General features: G+C 50.2%; 2 pseudogenes; one reads left to right on the top strand and one right to left on the bottom strand.

Annotated features, from left to right (window-relative positions):
• Positions 1–957: 957 nt before the first annotated feature.
• Positions 958–7,531, top strand: LOC141420252 (serine/threonine-protein kinase RIO2-like; annotated as a pseudogene).
• An 11,440-nt stretch (positions 7,532–18,971) lies between these two features.
• LOC109679534 (GRB2-associated-binding protein 2-like) overlaps positions 18,972–19,935 on the bottom strand; it is a 42,663-nt pseudogene continuing 41,699 nt past the window's right edge.

Here is a 19,935-nt window from a genome sequence, read left to right as displayed (position 1 = left end):
GCCAGCTCAAGAAGGCATGAAAATGAAACAGAGCTTACAGATTAGATAGGAAAATATAAAACCATATGCCAAATCCTATATGCAAATGACAGATTCTCTACGTAGAAAAATTCCAAAGAATTCTCTATTAAAATCCTACAACAAGTGAAGTCTTTAACATCAGAAGAGCCAAGCAAAATTCAGCACCTACAGTTTTACTTCAAGATATAGCCAAGCGCCAGTGGCTCACGCCTGCAATGCTAGCTACTAGGAATGCGGAAATCAGCAAATCATGGTTCAAAGTCAGTCCCAGGTAAAAAGTTCCCAAGACACTATTGTTAAGAAAACACCGCACACCGCACACAAAGGAGGATACTAGAGTTTTCTCATGTCCAAAGTTTACTAAGCATGCTGGGTGGCCCAGAAGAAAAAAATGGCACAGCAGCTTTTCTCCGGGGGTCTGGCCTTAAGTAGCATTTGGGAGAAAAGAAGGGCTAGGGAGGGACAAAGAGAGGTGGCAGGAGATAAGGGGCCTTGGGGCTTTGTTCTGCAAGGGATGAACCCAGCTGCGACTCAGGCTGCAGAATGGTGGCAAAGGGGCAGTTCTTAACACCTATCCAAAAAACCATCAAAAAAAGAAAAAGCAACTTTCTTCATAGAAGAACTGGCGAGTAGTGCTGCCACTTTTTTGCCCTTAAACCTTTTAATTGATTGAAATTAACGGGAACTGAGGGTACATCCTCACTTAGATCAGCAGTGGCTGTGGACTGTGGGAGGCAGACGACCTCCATCCCCCCGGGGGTGCACAAAGGGAAGGGTGGACTCAACCCGCTCCTGGCATGTCCTCAACCCACACAGCTCACGGTAAGGTGGCCTGAACTGTGACAATGCACTGTATCTGGCTCCTATATGGTACAAACTCCACATTGCAATCAGTGGTCAAGGAGGGGTCTGGGCGGGAGCTGGTGACCGTCCCCCATGGAGAAGGACCAGCTGCCCCGACCTCTGCCGGCCACACCTGCTGCTCTGTCTGTGCGCAATCCTGGAGCCCCTGGAGCTGGGACTGCGCGGCCGCCTGGTGTCCACCTGCCACTGGGTCAACCCCTCCTGAAGCCCCAGAAGACGCCACCCTGACCCCTTCCAGCCACCCGGGGTCCACCCGTCCCGGCCTCTGCTGGACCCCAAGCTGGGGACCGTGCCACCCCCTGCCCGCACTCACACAGAATCTCAGCTTCTTCTCGGGGGGCGATTTCCTCAGCCAGCCAGAGCACACCACCTGCCCTCCGTCCATGGCGAGAGCGCAGCAGGACAAGGGCGAGGCCTGGAGAGCAAGGAGCAGTGGGCCGGGTCCACCCGGGCGTGCGCATGCGCATTCCACTTGCCCCCCCCCCGCCCCCGAGCTGGGAGGGACCTCCCTCCCACACCCACACCCACAGCTGGAGCCCACATGCCAAGGTGGGAGGACCCAGAGACCCCCAGCTGCACCCCACAAGATTTTGCACAAAATGTTAAGTTTAATTATTTTCAACACCCAAGTAGTAGTTTAATAATTGGCACACATACAGAAAAGTAGCTTGATAACTTCATCCAAATTACATAAAAAATAAAAACAAATATTTTTAAACAAAATTCGAAGGGAAAAATAACCTTGAACTAGTAAGGTGCAGAAAATAAGATTGCTTACAGTGTTCAGTTTTCAAGTGCCTTTGACTGATTTAGGCAAGTTTTTCATTAAAACGCCATTCTTGTAATATTTACGGAGAATGATATAATTTGGTTTTCTGTGTGTGTTAGCAATTGCATCTAGGTCCTTGCACATGTTAGGAAACCCTCTACCAACAAGCTATTCCCCAAATCCCTAATTTTAATTTAAAAAGTCTATTCATTTCATACAATATTGGTAGCAGCTAACTTTGTTTAAGATCGGAAGTTACAGTGTTACCAATGTGCTGGCTGGGGTCTTTTTGCTCTGGCCAGATTGGAAAAAGGGGTAGGGGAGGAAAAGCACTTCAGCTCGGCAGTCTGTGGTCTCTGAGTGTCCAAGGCACAGGGCTGGACTGCAAGACCCCCGACTTTCAGCTCCAAGTCCCGAGAGCTAAGAGCCCATTGCTTCAGGCTGTAGATTGCAGGTCTGGGCACTCAGGCGGGAGGTTTATGCCTTAAATTAACTTCCAGTAGTTCCAGCGCTTGGAAGCCATTGGGATCCTTGGGTTCCAAAGGCAGTGGCAGAAGACAGCAGCCAGCAGCTACAGGTGGCACCTTATACAGAATAGGTGGAAAAGCTACGGGAACCCAGAAAAATTCCTCTAGGAAGCAGACCCAGTAACAGTTGATGTTGCAAAAGAGCTGTGCACTCAAGGTTGCACAAAATGTTTCAAATCACTGAGAAAAACATCCTGCTTTCCTGGAGACTACCCCTTAGGTTAAAGGGTGGTGTGTGTAAGTATAAGGGACAAAAGGTAAGAGGGGCATAAATGGGAGATGTTGGTGCCCTTGATGGTGATAAGGTAAATCTATCTCTCCAGTATGTGCTCACTATGTTGGCAATTAGCCAGTGAGCATAGCATCCCTTCAAGCACCTAATTAGCATGTATGTTGAGCCACCCCTAGAACTCGGTCTATAAAAACCCCTAGACCTGCCCTTCCATGGGACATTTACTTTTTTTCCTTAATACCCTCTCAATTTTAGCTTGGCCTTCAGCTAGCTGTGTGACAGAAAGAACACAGAATTCAGACATTCCCTCTGACTAAAACCCTGTGACATTTAAGCCAGCAGTTGGGGCAAAGGCTTTTGGTCCTGCACAAATCTCCCTTATCATCAGTGTGACAGCTCTCATACAGACCACAGGTGCGGGGACCATCAGCCCTGCAGTAAGAAGTGTTAGAGTTCTGGAGTTTTTAACACATTAGTCCTTAGGCTATTGGCAGCTCTCTGAACCTCTTGCACTGGCCAGGGACCACAGTTGTCCATCTTCATCTCTTCACAGCCCTTTTTGTCTCTGTGGCCTCTGCTCCCCATCATTTCTGCCCCAGCTACTCTCTATACATCTTCAGCTGTCCACTTCATTGCTACTGCCACTGTCACCACCGTCACTGCCACTACTCTGCTGCATTTCCACTATGGTCTCTTTGTGTTGCCAGCTCAGCCAGCTCTACTAATGATAAAGATAAAAGTAAGCAATAATAGACCACTGAAGTGAAGCTATAATTACCAGAATATTTGTATTGATGAGAAAACTTTGAATGTAATGCAACCCATAAAAAGTATAATGTTGGCTTAAGTCCTGGTTCACATCAGCGTACTCATTTTCCAGAGAACCTTTGCAAAAGTAACAAATGTGGGAACATCTTTCATCACTACTCAAAGTCTTATATTCAAGTCTTATATAGAGACTTATAAATGTAAAGACTGTGGCAAAGCCTGTCATGAAATATTTAACTCTCAGACATTAGCGTTTATACTGGAGAGAAACCCCTAAAAATGTAAACAATGAGAAAAACGTTTACCAAGTGTTCAAGCCTCAGTACCTCATGCTTCATATGTTAAGAAAATCATTGAATGTGAAAATACGGCAGAGCTTTCCAACGTTGTTCCCACCTTAGTGTACACCAGACATTCCATGCTGGAGATACCCTACAAATATAAGAGTGTGTCAAAGCCCTTTCCAAATGTTCAAGGATCAGACAGCATCAAAACTCATATTGGAGAAAACCTCTACAAATGTACACAAGTCAAAGTTTTTAACCAGAGCTCAAACCTTACTGAATTACAGAGAATTCATACTGGAGAGAAGTCCTACAAATGTAGTGGGCAATACATCGAACAAGTATTCAACCTTTACTCAAAATTAGATCATTCATAGTGGAGGAAAACCAAAAAAATCTAAAGACGACAACAAGGCCTTTATTCAATTTTCAAAACTTATTCAACTTCAGAGAATTCATACTGTATAGAAATCTCATACATATAATTACTATGGAAAAAGTTAGTTCCAAAATACACAGCTGGGAGGACAGTAAAATATTTACACAGGAGAAAATACTTTTTGCAAATGTAGTATATAGTTAAGCTATATACTAACCCTAACCCTAACCCTAACCCTTTCCCCACCCCCTCACTTACCACCCACTCCACCCCCTCCCTTTCTCCCTACTTGCTTGCTACCCAGCAGAAACTATTTTGCCCTTATTTCTAATTTTGTTGAAGAGAGAGTATAAGCAATAATAGGAAGGAACAAGGGTTTTTGCTGGTTGAGATAAGGATAGCTATACAGGGAGTTGACTCACATTGATTTCCTGTGCGTGGGTGTTACCTTCTAGGTTAATTCTTGTTGATCTAACCTTTTCTCTAGTTCCTGGTCCCCTTCTCCTATTGGCCTCTGTCACTTTAAAGTTTCTGCACTAGTTCCTTTGCATTGAGGACATCAAATGCTATCTTGTTTTTTGGGGGTGTCTTACCTATCCTCACCCCTCCCTTGTGTGCTCTCACTTTGTCATGTGGTCAGAGTCCAATCCCCGTGTTGTGTTTGCCCTTGATCTGAAGTCCGCATATGAGGGAGAACATATGATTTTTGGTCTTCTGATGGTCTCCAGTTCCACCCACTTACCTGGTGGTCTCTGAAGCAGTCAGGAGCTGGCGTCTGGCGGCACGGGAGCCCTCCTAGTTTCTCTGTTTAACACGGTGTGTGGATGCCGTGCACGGGCTGGGGGTGTGGAGCTGTCACAGTTTTGCCTCTTCTTGGTGGTTGTTCCTGCCAGGTGTATCTTCAGCATCTGTCCAAGAGTTTACTTTAGGAAACACGCTTTCTGCTTCCTCCCTCTGGTCACCATCTTGGAATCTCCTGTCAAAAATGTTAAAGACAATTATTGAAACGTAAACCAATAGCTTGGGAGTATACTAAAAACATCCAGGCTTTCAGTAAACAAACACAGGCTGTGGTTGCCCAGCTTTGAAAACATTCTCTTCCAGGCAGGAGTTGAGTCTGTTGGAAATCAGATGCATGTTAGCAAGAATCAGATATTTACATTCTTGCCAGTGAACAAGGACGAAGTTTGCATTTAAGCTTCATGGAGTAATAAGAGCCTTGTTTCCAACTCTGAAAAACAACATGAATACCGTAAGCATGATTCTTGGCTTTATTGATCTTGTCTCTCTGCCACAAAGGAACTTGCATAGAGGAGGGCATTTTATGGGAGGGAATTTCCAGTTGTAAAGTCTCTGTGCAGTGGCCATGGAGCTCTATGTCAGAAACACCAGGTTGACAGCAGTAGATGAAGAAGCTTGCGGAGCTGTTAAACGTGCAAGTCACAGGCTGACTCACCGAGGTTTCAACGAACTCCATCTCATGTTGGATAAACACGATCATGTCACCATGACTGACTTCCCATTACAATGCTGAATGGTATTTCAGCAGAGGCGTAAAGTGCATTAGGAGTGTCTTCTTTCCTGCCTGTGAAAGTGAACTTTCTCCAACCATTAGTGACACCAGGAGCGAGGATTCCTTTGATATTGAAGTTTCTGTCAGCAATTACACAAAAAATGCAGACTAAGGATAAACTGCTTCATCCAGCAGCTCCAGATGGTAAAAATATTGAAACAGAGGAGGGATCTCATTTCTCATTAACTGATGAAGGGTGTGAGACAACTCAAAGCTTTGTGAGTCAGAGAGAGAAAGTGAAGTCAGGCGGGTCAGCTGTCTTCTGCTGCGGCGCCTCTGGACACCTTCAACAGCTAAAGGAAGCCAGTTCCTCAGAGCAGACTGCACATGATGTTCAAATGACAGCATGCAGTGAAGCTTTAGAGGAAACCAAAGGGCAGGTTTTCTGAGGACAAGAACACAACTGACAATGACATCACGTTCAAGGAGGAAGCCCCTGGCTCTGAAGAACACCAAGATGAATGCGCTCCCCTGAATGTCTTGTCATCATTAGCAAGGAATCCGAGTCTTTCTGACATGAGGAACACATGAGAAGAATTAGTCACCACAGGTAAGTGTTACTGGGGGTTTCTTCTGCAGGCAGTGTTGTAAGCTGGGCAACAATTTCCCCTGTCCACACCTGAGTTCAAACCCCAGTCCCACCAAACCAAAATAAACAAAGCAAGCAATTTCCCTGGACCTGGAGAAACAGACCGTGGAGCAGTTACACTGAAGAGAGGCACAGAAGGATAGGTAGGAAGCGGCTCAACATCAGCACAGGCTTTATTCGGGAAAGAGAGCCTGCGGAGGGGGTCTCCAGCTAGACCCTACTGCCACGTATGGTCTTGGGTAGATGTAGCGGCGCTGGTGGAAAAGTGCCAGGAAGGTCACTCACTGGCTGGAAGAAGCTTTTGTGGGTCACAAAGGGATGCTGTTGGTGGGCGACTAAGGAAGGTAAGTTGTAAATAAGTCATCTGTTCAACTGTCCTTCGTGCCTACCCAGAAATAAATGTTAACAACTGTCCCGTCGTCAGTCTTTGGGGTGGGTGGGGTGTTTCCAGCCACCTGTGATAGGGAGGGGTTCTGGTCCTAACATGGCTGCCATTGCTGTTAAGCCTACAAGAAATGTTAACTAACTAAAAAGGAAAGGTGGCTGTCAGATGTCGATTACAGAAAGAAGCAAATATGTTCACCAAGCAATGGAAGGAAAATAAGCAAAATATTACATTAAGTGTGGAAGCAGCAGGATTTGGGGGAAAATAATTTAGTTTAAGATCTTGGATATTTCTAATATGTATTTTTTTAAGTTACTGTAACCCTATTTTCAGCCACTTTTGGCGTTCCTTTTTTCTTTTTTTTTCCAATACTGGGGTTTCATCTCGGGGCCTTATGCTTGCTATCAGGTGCTCTACCACTTGAGCCATTCTGCCATTCTGTAATTCTGTCAGCCCTGTTTACGATCCCCTCATTTTGGTCTTTTTAGGACCAAGGCCACTATATTAATAAGTAAACCCTTTTTCATCTATAAACTTGATTCATTCTCAATGTCTTCTGAAGAACTATTGTAACAATTCTGCTAAGCAATCTATTTTTAAAGTAACAAGATAACTATGGCAAATCTAAAATAGCTTTTTTCAAAATAACTTAAATAGAGGTATTGCATATTTAAAAACTTCGCATCAGCATTTTTGTTTTGTTTTGGTTTGTCTGTATGATAAACAGGTAGATCACTCGATTTCAAATCCCGGCCATGGGCACCTGGTCCCGTGGTTTAGTCACCAACATGCAGCTCTTCACTGGCACCCAGGAACTACATGCACACCCTCGAGGTGCCCGGACAGGAGACTGTGAACCAGGTGAAGGCTCATGTGGCCTCACCCAGAAGATCAGTCGTGCTCCTGGCAGGCACGCCTCTGGAGGAAGAGGCTACCGTTGGCCGGTGTGGGGAAGCGGTGCTGACCACTCTGGAGGGAGTAGGCCACGAGCCTGGAGGTAAAGTCCATGGGTCCCTGGCCTGTGCTGGAAAAGTCAAACAGGAGGAAAAGAATCCTGGCCGGGAGAAGTGGTGGAACCAGCACCTTCTCAATTCAGTGTCCTCCTTCGACTACAAGAAGGGCCACAGTGCCAACTCTTAAGTCCTATGTAATCCTGGCTTTCTCTAATAAACCCCCATCACTCCCCAAAAACCAAATGCCAGCTATAAGGGGAAATGCAAATATGATGGAGGGGGTAAGAATTATTACACTTAAATTTCCTCATATTATTAAAATATGCTAATTCATTTAAAAAGAGCAAAAAAGTAACAGCTTAAAAGAGAAACAACTTAAACAAGTCATACTTCTCTTCCTCTTTCTCTCCTTGAGCCTGAACTTTCTGAACATTATAATTGCATTGATAATTTATAAAGACCAGGCCCTTAGTAGACATTCATTGAATTAATGCAAAAGCACTCGATTTCATATATTCCCAATGTAATTAGAATAAGCAAATCACAGGACCAAGACAAGGGGAAGACCACAACTGAGCACCTTCCTACTGCCAATCAATCCCTGTGTAAGACTTGAACAATCACCTCCAGCACTGGAAAAGACCTCACAGGTCGGTTGTTCCTGGTGCTGTAGTCTTGTAATCCCAGCTGCACGGGAGGCAGACATGGGAGGAGCATGGCTTGAGGGCAGCCCAGGCAAAGTTAACTTGAGACCTATCCAGAAAGCAAACATAAAGCAAAAGAACTGGAGTGCGTCTCAAGTGATAGAGGCCCCGAGTTCAGCCTCCAGTATTGTGCAAAAAGAAGCAAGCAAACACAAAACCCTCACTCGTGGTGCTGGCAGTGAGTGGTAGGGCACTCCTGCAACCCAAGCTACTCAGGAGGCTGAGGCAGAAGGACCTCAAGTTGGAGGCCAGCCTGGGTTACACTGTGGGACCATGCCTCAAAAACCCCAAATTACTGCTCAACAGCAAAACAAGAGAAGTCATCAGCACCCCAAACGCTGCTGCTGAAAGTCTTAATTATAAACGCTGGGTCCACACTGTACCCTCAGCATGAGGCAGTAATTCAGTAGCTGACTGTGTCTCCACGGGAAATACAACCCCAAGTTCAAAAGCACCAGGTAAGGCTCCAGAGCAGAGGACCAGAAACCCTTCAAACTGAGTGTCCCCTGTTGGCGAAGTGTGTCCAAATTCCAATGCCCACTTAAAAGCAAACTGATAGCCTGTCAGGTGTTTCCGACAATTGCCTAAAAGTCAATATATCCAATAGATCGTCAACTCGCTAACAAGTTGTTACTGTCAGCAGGCATCTGATACTGTCGAGCATCGAAACAGGCTTATAAAAAAATGACTAAGGAGGGCTAAAGGAGAGGTGAAATGATTGAGGTGTTTTACATGCATGTACAAAACTAGGATAACGAAGCTTATTAAAATTATTTTAAAAGAGGGAGATAAGAAAGCAAAAGGGGTAAATTTGATTGAACTACATTCTATGCATGCACGGAAACTCACAATTAAATCCATTTACACAAGTAAGATAATGAAATAAATATTTCAGAAAAAAGAGTGTGGAAGAGAAGAGAATGCAGACAAGTGGGCTTTGGAGGCTTACTGGCAAAGCTCCCCATGTCGGTGAAGCCCAGAGGATGAGGTCTAGGCAAAGGGGAGAAGGCTGGGTGCTCAACAAGGACCCAGGAGAGGGGTGGGCCCTGAGCCAGAAAAGCCCAAACGCTGCTGCCCCCTCGTGGCTGCTTGTAGGTTCACGTGGAAGATGGGCCACAAGTCTCTGCTCATGAATGCAAACAAGGAAGTTTTCTCCCTGGGGAGTTGTGATGCGAAGTCAGCACAAGGCTTGTCCCTGCCTCAGGAAGAAGGCTGGCAATGCGGCCTGAGCTTCCATGGTTTGAAAGAACTTTGCAGCTGTTCCCGAGTGTGAACACATTCTGCTTTCAGCCACTTCTTTCAGGCCTGGGGGAAGTGGACATGGAGCGTCAAATTAGAGAAAAGCCGCCAGAGTGGCCTGGAGAGATCATCAGCTGCCTCCTGGGCAATGTCCAGTGTGTGTGCAGGAAGAAGCTGATTGCTACCTTGCAGGAGGCAGCTTGCTCGCAGAGAGGCTGACACCAACTGTCAGGGTGACCAGCCCAGGGGCAGTGCACCCCAGATCGCTGCCTGTGTCACATGTCCTTGCCTCAGCATGGCCTGTGTGCAACATGCAGTTGGACATTTGACTGTGAGCAGCAATGAGATGCCAGCACTCATGCAGTACAGCAAAGTGTCACAGCATGTGACAGACAGCCATGTGCACATGGGGAGTGACATGGGATGAGGACATGGACACAGGAGCCTGACACAGAGTACAGGGGATGTGCACATGGACACCTGGAATGAGGTGGAGATGTGTGCATGGACACCTGAGAGGGGTGGGGACATGCGTACGGCCGCCTGACTGGAGGGTGGACATTCATGTGGGCACCTGACTCAGCATGGGAACCTGCACCTAGTGGGTGGGGACATCCACACAGGTATCAGGCAGGGGAAGGGGAGCATGCATGTGGTCACAAGATGCCTTCCTGGGTGCATGGCCTGTGAGAGCTGTCTGCCTGAAAGGGCTAACCCCCTGCAGACATCTTGTTTCCTGAGCTGTGCTGAGAGGTCAGTACTGGAAAAAACATGAAATAAAAAAGGAAAAGGCAAGGAAATCTCCTGTCCTCAGTTCACCCAGGAGGAGAGCCCTGGAAACCTCAGGTTGGGGGCCCACTTTGGGTGCTGCCTCCAGCCACCATCAGGGGAGCTTAGAGCCCAGGGTGGCTCCTGCGCCCCCTCCTCACCAGGCACTGTCCTCAAAGGCAGAAGCATCACAGGCAGTGGACTTGCAGCCAGGCTTCCCCTCTCCTGTGCCGCCTTTCGGAGGAGCCCCTGACTCCCTTAGTGTCTCCTTCCTCCCGCCCCTCCTGCTGGGCAGCTCTTCTGGGCTCCTGCTCTTCCCACAGGCCCCACACTTGTCATTTCCTGCTCCGTGCCTGCTGGCCAAAGCATGCCTCATTCTTCCCTGATTTGTTCAACTGCCACTGGGCCACTGTGCCATGCACAGGCCTGCCATCTCAGGAGGACTAGGTGAGCAGCCACACAGCCCTTCTTCCTTTGTGGGAAGGAATCTTACACCTGGCACCTGCAGAGCCCCATCAGAGCCTTGACACCCAGAACAGTGCCATGGCTGTCTGACCTATTCTTCCCTGACACCAGTTTCAAATACCACTTCCTCCAGGAAGACTTCTTGGACTCTGTCAGAACAAATCCTAGTCCTTGAACTTCGAGCATTTTCAGAACTTGCTGCTCAGGCTCTCACAGGAAGCCTATCTTCCCAATCGGAAGTGAGCTCCGAAGGATTCTCGTCTATGCTCCAGGCCACCTGTCACTTGGGTGGCCTTGGTCATTCCTTGGCTAAAGCAGATGTAAGTAGGATTCAAGACCCATGGAAACCACTGGGCACTGTCCTGCTGCCTAGCCATGCATGGCCCAAGGTCCATCTGATCTCTAGACCCTTTAAGGTCCTGGGGCTCCAGGTGGAGCCACTGTGCCTAGATACCTGCAGACGCCACCCACCCGTGTGTACAAGAGTGGCCTGCTTCCCTCCTTGGACACCAGCTGGGTTCCCAGAGGTCATTTCCTTGCTCTGCATTTTACCCTACTTTTCTGCTTTCTCTGCCCCCTGCCCTGGGATGCAGCCTCTTCACTTTGTCGTCTGTGTAACCCTTCCCTGGCCACCACACCCACACCCCGCACCCCACATGGCCTCCCACCCAGGCTCAGTCTCCAGCTCCAATGAGCACACGTGCACCAACAAGGGTACACAGCAGATGTACACAGAACATGGCTCTTGCCATGCTGCATTAACACTATTTGCCTGGTTTCCCTTTCCCATGCCTGGAAACCCTGAGTGGCGAGCTCCCATTCCTAGTCTGCTCGCCTCAAGACTGACCTCATTTAACCCTGACCGAGTTGAGCGATTCTATGGTGAACATGGTTCAGGGTGTTATTGAGGGAGTGGGGGCAGTGATCACCTCGCTGCCTCCTCTTCTGACAGGGAGGCTGGAAGAGGCAACTTTTTGCCTCGTATGGAGGGGTGACACGGCGGGAGGGGGAGGAGGAGGTAGCCCCAACAGGCTACAGGTTGCATGCGTGGCAAGGCCACAGGAGTGGAGAAGGCAGAGGACACAAACCAGTCTTCCCTGCTCAGGTCCCCAAGGAAAACAGAAGGAGGCAGCAGAGCTGTGGCCATCCCCAAAACACTGCCCAAGGTGGAGGACCCAAGGGCCCTAAATGATGGGTAGAAAGGTGGGAGACAGGCAGTTGCCTCCTGTCCACACTAAAAAGCACTGGGACCCTTCCCTTTGAACCAACATCTTTGCGGGTGACCACTCTCATCACCTTCTCCCCAAATGCGTATTTATTTTTTGACAGTGCCATTATCTCAAGCTCTCCCACATTTGTCAAAGTAACACCTGCCAAAACTTTGGGAGCCTGGAGTCTCTTCGAGGTGATCCAGTTGGGAACCTACCCCCTTGGCTAGTGTGCCTGAGGAGCTGCCAGACCCACTGCCTCCAAGGTCCAGGCACAGGGGGCAGTTGAAGGGCTAGATAGTGGCACAGCTGGAAGTCACAGGGTGCCCAGAGAAAGCCCCAGTCTATTTTGCCCTGTGAGGCTCCTGGGGGTGGAGGGTTAAGTGGACCCAGCCCCTGTACTAAACAAGTCCCAGCCTCTGAGGTGACCAGCCCTCCCTGACATCACATCAGCAGCTTCACGAGACCAAGCAGGTGATACCTGGCTGGACATGGGGTCAGCCCCACAGAAGTGACCCGGGTATCTCCTGATGTGGCTGGCAGGCACAGTACAGGGCAACAAATGGAGCCAACAGTCAACAGTGCTGTCACCCTGTAATCAGCTTGGGAGAATGGTGGCTGGGTGTCACTGCTGTGGGAGTAGAGCTGTCCTCAGGCAGCCAGCAGTCCCTGGAGACCACCCTAGGCATGTCACACAAGTCTGTGTGGTCACATACCTGTAGAACCCCCAGACTTATCACTTGTGTGACCCATTCCCACTACGCTTGCTTATCCAGTCCCTCCCCAGAGACAGGGAAGCTGGCTTGAGTGGAGACCAGGCAGAGCCTATGTGTTCAGCTACAGTCAGGATCACCTGTCAGAGCTGCAGGTTGGCCAGTGTGGGTCCCAGGCCACTGAGAGCACCACTCCTCCTTGCCAGTCTTCCCAGGCCTGTTTTGCTTTTTGCCAGGCTGTCCAGTCAGAGGCAGGGCCATGGTGAGCTGGCCTTGTCTTAGGAGGAAGAATGTCTTTCAGGCTGTCTACTGCTGGGACTTGAGAGGCCCAAAGACACGCTCGAGGTCTCGAGACCTCCTGAGGCCACATCAGCCTCTCAGCTAGTCAGATCAGTGTGGATGAGCTCCTTTCCTACTCGGACGAGGGAAAATAGGCAGAGATGGGTGTACACCAACATCCTGCCCCTCAGCCTCCTCCATCCTGGCCCTGGGGACACAGAGAAGACCCTGGACTATTGTGTTGTGTAGCACCACGGGAGATGGTGACAGAAGAACCCTGACTTCAGGTGTGAATATGAATCCCCTGCATCTCTGCAGCACCCAGTCCATCCAGAGGAGGAGCTCTGAAGAGGGTGAGGACCAGGGCTGGGCCACACCCGCAGGTGACAACTGTGACATCCACAGAAGGTCTTTCATCTTTTCAAACAGACAAGAATTGTACGTTTATTCTGCACATGCTTCCATACAGACATTATTAAACGGCTAATCTACCTCATTAACAACTGCTTTTTATCACACACAGACCACTAGTGGGAGAGTTCTGATCCGTTTCCTGAGTGTTAGTGGAGACAGGACAGGGAGGACCCAGCCCTGGGGCCCCTGCCTCTGGCCTCTCCTTGGATGCGGGCCTCATCATGGCTTGGAGCCCTCGTAAGGGCCTGGGACTGTCGCACGGCCGTCCACTCCTCGATGGTGCGCTGTAGGCCCCGGGTCTTGACCCAGTCCACCACAGCGTACTCTGCCCGCTCACTGGAGCTAAGCGATGATGAGGATGGCTGAGGGGTACAGTGGCTGAGTCACTAGTGGGGAGGGCAGGAAGGTGCCGCCCAAGGACAGGAGGAAACCTCGCCGGTCCTTGTGAGTGTGACCTTTGAAGCCTGCCCTCCAGGACAGGTCTCTCTCTTGGAGGAAACAGCTGTGCCGACTTCTGAGGGGTTGCAGCCCTTCCTTGACCTGGGCTGTGGGTGCAGGCCTTCATTTGCGTCCCCTCCCACTCACCCAGGGGAGGGAGCATGCCTGGCGCTGGCCACAGGACTCTACCTGTGCCCGGGGGGCCCCCATGATGCCCACAACGTGGGGTGGCCTCCCTGCTGTCTAGACTGGCTGGAAAGAAAGATTCCCTTGGGGGTTTCTGAGGCCCAGAGTCTGCATGAAGGTTCCTCCTTCCCACGCACTTCACACCCATTACCCTCCCCAGAGAAGAGCACAGACCAGAATGGGGGACACTAGGCTCAACCTGCTGTTGACCCCGTGACTTCTACACAGATTAGGCCTGTGATGGGGCAACATGACTAGGGCTGGGTGAGAAGGCTGAGACTGAGAGGGGAAGCTGATTAAAGCAGGTTGCATCACTGGAACTGGGTATGGAGTGGGAAAGGCTGAGGGCCCTGGTCACTGCCTGCAGGACCCGCCCTAGCCTTTCCCACTCCATACCCTGCAACCCATAGACGGTCCCCAGAATCTAGGACCTCTCCCCAGCCTCTGGGACCTGTCCACAGCCTCCAGGTCCCCTCTGAGTCTTCTTCCCAGTCTTCATGACCCTCCTCCTCCTCCTCCAGGTTTCTCCCCCACCTCCGGGACTCCTCCCAGTCTCTAGGACATCTCCTCCTCCTCCGGGACACTTCTGAGACTTCTCCCCAGTATTCGAGATCTTCCCCTGCCTCTGGGAACCCTCCCTGGGCCTGAGCTCTGGCTGACCCACCAGCCACCTTGCGGCCATGACTTGGGGAGCTTGGCGGAAAGTCCAGGACCGCATAGTTGACATCACTGGGATCCCTCCTGGGAGCGGGGCCAAAGTCACGCTTGGCAGCTGGAGATGTTGCCTTCTGCCTTTGCTATCACAAGGAGGAAAAGCCATGAGTGACTTCACGCAGGGAGCCTGGCCAGGGGAAAGTAGCCAAGCTGGCAGTGGGGCTCAAAGGACTCACATTAAGAATGCTCACCCCCTTGCTGTCTTGCGGGTCTGTGCTGCGGATCCTCGGTTTAACACGGGGACGGCAGTCCTGCGAGTAGCTGGGGTTCAAGGGTTCGCTGCTGTAGGAGGAGACAGGTGAGCAAGGGGCAGCCTCCAGCTGCCCTCACACAGCTGGGCCTGGCCTCCACTCCACGATCAGCTGGGATCTGCCCTGGGGCAAGGGTATTTACCCTCCTCAGATGAGGAAACCCACTCCCAGGAGAAGAGACTCCATCAGCCAAGGGCACCATTCGAAGGGAGTGTCTACAGCAGCATCAGTGACCTGACCCTCCTGCCACCAACGTCACATCACCTCCCCAAGCTCCACACAAGCTAATGACACTCACGTGGCACTTGCTGATCTGCAGGGGGGCTGTTCGAGGATGGCCTTGCTGCGCAGGTCCTGTGGCACTGGCTTTACTGGGATGAGAGCAGGGACTTGGTGACCAGCAAAAGCAACAGTGCCACACATACTGCACTTGCACACCACGTTCCTGCAGCCCTCAGTGTCATGTGGGGAAACCAAGGCACAGCACTTGAGGTAGTCATCAGGTTCCAAACTATACGTTCTAACCACTCTATCTATGGTAATAGTTATTTTCAGAATGCAAACTGGGTGGATTCATGGGGTCAGGCCACAGCTTTTCCTCCCCAGATTTATGACTTTATATGAAACGAGAGGCCATATTTGAAGTGGTCACTGGGGCGCTACACTGCTCCGAAGCAGGCTAGGTGCCCATGTGGAGGGAGGCAAATAGCTCTGAGGGCTGAGGACTCACTTCTACACTCTGGGAGACAACTCTCCACTGGCGAGACTCAGAGGGCCAGTCACTTGCTCCTCTGTGAGTCCTGCCACTGACCTGCAGCTCACAGAATGAGGCGGAAAAAACCTGTACTTTGAAGTGCTTCCTCCCGGTCCATGCAGGAATGCCGGCCTGACTATAGCCAACGACTGCAGTGCCAGCCCCTGCCCTGGAGCTCCCTGTGGCTCTCCTTCCCATACCCTGGATAGAGGCCACTCCCACACTTTGCAGACAAGAAACCCAAAACCAATGCTCACGGAATTGACTTTGTCCATAGTCACTGACCCTAAGTCCAGGATACACCTGATACATAAGCAAATGCAAACATCCCCAGCTATTGTCCAGATATGGACAGGGCACATACACTTACTTTTCCTGCCTGGCTTAAGGTGATGGTTGACAGGAGATAGGTGGATCTCGTCTGCTTGAACGAGGCCTTGGTGCAGAGGATGGGCTGGGGGAGAGAGAGCTAATTAAGTGATAGAGATAGGGCCCTGGGTTCTTGGGTACTCTGGCTTCCTCTGGAGGATGCTGTTGGCGTTCAGGCATAGCTAAAGAGACTGTAAATGAGGAGGACAAAGGTGAGGGCACCTCCTCCAAAACAGATGAAGGCATCTGTTTGCTGTTTTCTCTCCACAAGACATGTGGATGTAAATCCTGACCCTATCTGATCTTAATCTGCTATGCTAAGTGCCTTTCCCTGTTGCTAGTGGTGTAACAGATTGGTAGCAAACATACCTTTTGACCATTTGCTGCGCTCAATAAAAGCCACAAAGCAAATGGATTCAATGAAGTAGCCTTGAGCTGTTTTCCACCTCTGTCTCTCTAACACATATTCCTGTGTCTGAATGATCGTTCATCTGCCATTTCAATTGTGCTGGACACAACCCAACAGGCTCCTCTGAGTGGGACCCAGTGCATATCCCTCCTCACACCTCTCAGGTACCCACCCAAGGCCTCCTGACTCTTGGGTTCCACCTCACTGGACTTCCGGTCCTCCAGCTGGGTGAGGAGAAGGTCAACAGGGACTGCCAGTTCTGTGAAAGGCATGTTGAGCAGCACATAGGCCATAAGCTGATTCAGGCAGGCCAGATCCATGGACTGGCAAAAATCCTCGGGGTACTTGTCTAGCCATGTTCTCAGGATGGAGCAGATGGCTCTGGGGGGAGGTGGGAGGGCAGCAGAGTCAGGGCTTGGTCTCTGCTTCCCCAGCCCCCCACCTTGCAGAGGTTGCTCAGCCCATGTGCAGCTGGGCATGGTGGGCAGAGGTGTAAAGCCTTGTGAGCAAGGTGCTCCCCTTTACCTCTGTCCAGGCCATGATGGAACACAGTGCTGGACAAGCCTGTGGTAGGGGCGGATTCTCACAGGGGCTGAATCTGAGCCCCCAGCCTCCCCTCTGCTCCCTGGGCACCCAGGACTCCATCAAATCTGTTTTTCTCTGCCTGCAGGTGAAGCCCCAGGCCTCAGCCCTCTAATGGAAATCACAAGAGGGGTTCCCAGTCTCCAAACCAAGTTCCCCAAATACTCCTACTCTGGAGATGGGAACCCTCCCCCTTGACCGAACGCCCACTCACTTCTTAACTTGCTCATCCTCCTCACAATCAGGGTGGAAGAATCCATACCTAGAGGAAGCCAGGAGAGTGTCACCTTTAATGATCTGTGTCTCCACCTGCCAGGACATATATGGGGCTGGTTGACTCCAGATGGAAATGGAAAATTAGGAGGGACAGGAAATTTCTCTGCACTCTTCCCTGAATTATATTTTAAGTGACTTTTCTCACAGTATGTGCTTCATATATGTTTGTGCAAGGAGTGAGCCCAACCAGCTCCTTCCCAGATATCTCAGTGGACACAGGCCTCTCTCAGTCCTCCCTTGGGGTCCCTGCTTTAGCTACATATATGTCAGGCACTCTGCAGATGGATTTTGGAACCTCCTTACAAATGAGAAAAGTGCTACCCATGAGGCTCAGATAAGGGAACCCTAGGGAAGATGGCTTCTATGTGGAAGGGGAAAGTCACACATATTGGGCCTACAGCCCTGGGCAGCCCATTCTGCAGGGCTAGACCCAGGGCAAGCACTTTCAGGGCTCGTCCTACTTGGTTCTACAATATCCTATGTGAGCACACGAGCTCAGAGCAGTGCAGAACATTCCTGGCCAGGAAGAGGACAGCTCCATGGGCTTGGAAGGGGCACTCACCTCTTGAACAGCAGCTCTAGCACCTGCTGGGTGGTGGCAAACCTTCGGTAGGCACACAGGAAGGCAGGGACAAAGAAGGGGTCCGCACTCTGCATGGAAGGCACCAGGTGGTTCACCAGCTTCTCCAGTGTGCCTACCTCGAGGGGCCTTACCCTGCAGGCCTCATCCAGGCTCGGTGACTCATTTTCACCCTGGGATGTCCAAGGAGGGTTGATTCAAACATGGAAATGATATCAAATTGCAAAATGACTGAATACCACACAGTGACATGAAAACTGCAAAAACACTGCTTGACATTTTCATTCCAACACACTTATCTGCGGAGGGTTGTGACTAGGGCAGGGGGAGTCAAGAGAGGTTTCCTGTCGTGTGTGAACCTTCCTTGAGTCACGTTTGAGTCCCTGTGGAAAAATGGCTAGAAACGTTGAGGTCGGGGGCAAGGGCTGACCCACCATCTCCAGATTCAGACTAGGCAGCCACTCTGGGTTTTCCTGAGGCTTGAGCACGAAGCTGAGAGACAGCAAAGAAACATCCTGCTCTCTCTAGGTCCCTGGACTAAGGGAGCTGGCCTGGGCTCGTTCTGTTATGCAGCTGTGTAGCTACAGAGTTCCAAGTTCTGTGTAGTCCACTGTCAAGGAAATGAGGTCACCATCCAGGGTCCCCTACTTGAAACTCTTCCTCACACAAGACCTCCCCAAGGACTGCTGCCTGCTGTTCCCTCCCCCATCAGCATGAGCACATCTGGACAGTTCCGCCAACTTACCCACCCCACATCTGGGCAGAGTGGGTGCAGAGAGCACCTCAGCTTCAAGCAGACAGAGCTGAGTTCAGACCTGGGCCCTCCCTTGCACCAGGTGTGTCATTCTGAACAGATCATGTAGTCTCTCAGGGCCTCTCCTGTTTCTTCTCCTGCTCCTTCAAGATTACTGCAGCACCTACTTCACACATTGTCATCAGTTGTACATGCCCATAAATGCCTGTATTATCTATGAAACCTGAAGGCTGGTGTCATCTGTTGCTATCATACAAAGTTAAGAGATGAGACAATCACAGGAAATGAATTCATTGCCACAGAGACACACGTACACACATGCAGAGACAGAAATGCAGACACAAACATACACGTGCACACATGCACGCAAATAGATGTGCATAGGAGGACCCAATGCTGTGGCTGGCCGCAAAGTGGGCCAAAATGATGGGGCCCTGGCCTGCTGGGCACCCTGGGAACTCTCACCTGCTTCCTCCGTGGCCAGTAGGGTGGAGGGAGCTGGGCCTCTGAGCACACAGTGCTCTTCAGGACTGGTGCCTTCCCGACAGACTGCAACTGTTTTCCCTTTCTGGGAAGAGGAAGAGTTACAGAAACAGCCATTACTAGCAAGAAGATCAAGAGGAAGTAAGGGTTTGTTCACAATCGAGAGTCACAGCTGGGTTGGCCACAGTTTTGATGGTAGAGACAGTGGGTCCTTCTTGCTTCCATTGCCACTGGGGTTCACTTAGAATGTCACACATCCAGAGTGCAAAACCCCTTGGTGGTTGGTCCACTTGGGTTTCTGGAAGCCTGACTGGGCAGGGATTGCTCAGAACATGGCATAAGGCTTTACTGCAAGTCCTGAATGTGTGTACTTCCTCATTTTATTTATCAAGGCCTATGAGGCTGCCCTTGGTGTGTTCTGGGGAGGCTAGGCTCTGGGGGACTTCAGTGTTGCTTGATTTGAACCCTGTTCTATGTCATTGTTCCTTGGGGAGGCCACAGGAGCTTGGACTTGGCTCTGGCTCCACTGACACATTGCCCACTCTCCTGGGAAAATGTCTGCATGACTGTGACATTCCTCATGAAGAATGAGGTTCTGGTGTCTAGTGAGAATATAGCACTCCTAATAGAAAGAAAGGACTAACATTCTGTTTTTCACCTACTCATTGCTGTCTCAGAATATCCAATGTAAATAACAAAAAAGAAAGTTTTTTCTCATGGTTTTTGTGCTTCACGTCTATCATGGTAGGGAGTGTGGCAGAGCACAGTAGCTCACATATGGCAGCTAGAAAGCAGAAAGGCAGCACATGCCTAGATTCCCAGCCTTCTCCTTTTCCCCCTTTTATTCCATCTGTGCCCCCAGTCTATGTGATGGTCCTGCCCACATTTGGGCAGGTCTTTCCCCCTTAGTTAATTCCTCTGAAAAATGCCCTCACAGACACACCCAGAGTGTGCCTTTCTAATCTCCCAAGCACTTCTTAATCCAAGCAAGTTGTCCGTCAAGGT

The sequence above is a fragment of the Castor canadensis genome, unplaced genomic scaffold (genome assembly GCF_047511655.1).
Source record: "Castor canadensis unplaced genomic scaffold, mCasCan1.hap1v2 HAP1_SCAFFOLD_66, whole genome shotgun sequence".
In the NCBI taxonomy this organism is placed as follows: domain Eukaryota; kingdom Metazoa; phylum Chordata; class Mammalia; order Rodentia; family Castoridae; genus Castor; species Castor canadensis.
Note: the sequence above shows the minus strand (reverse complement) of the source record. Positions and strands in the feature narration are given on the sequence as shown.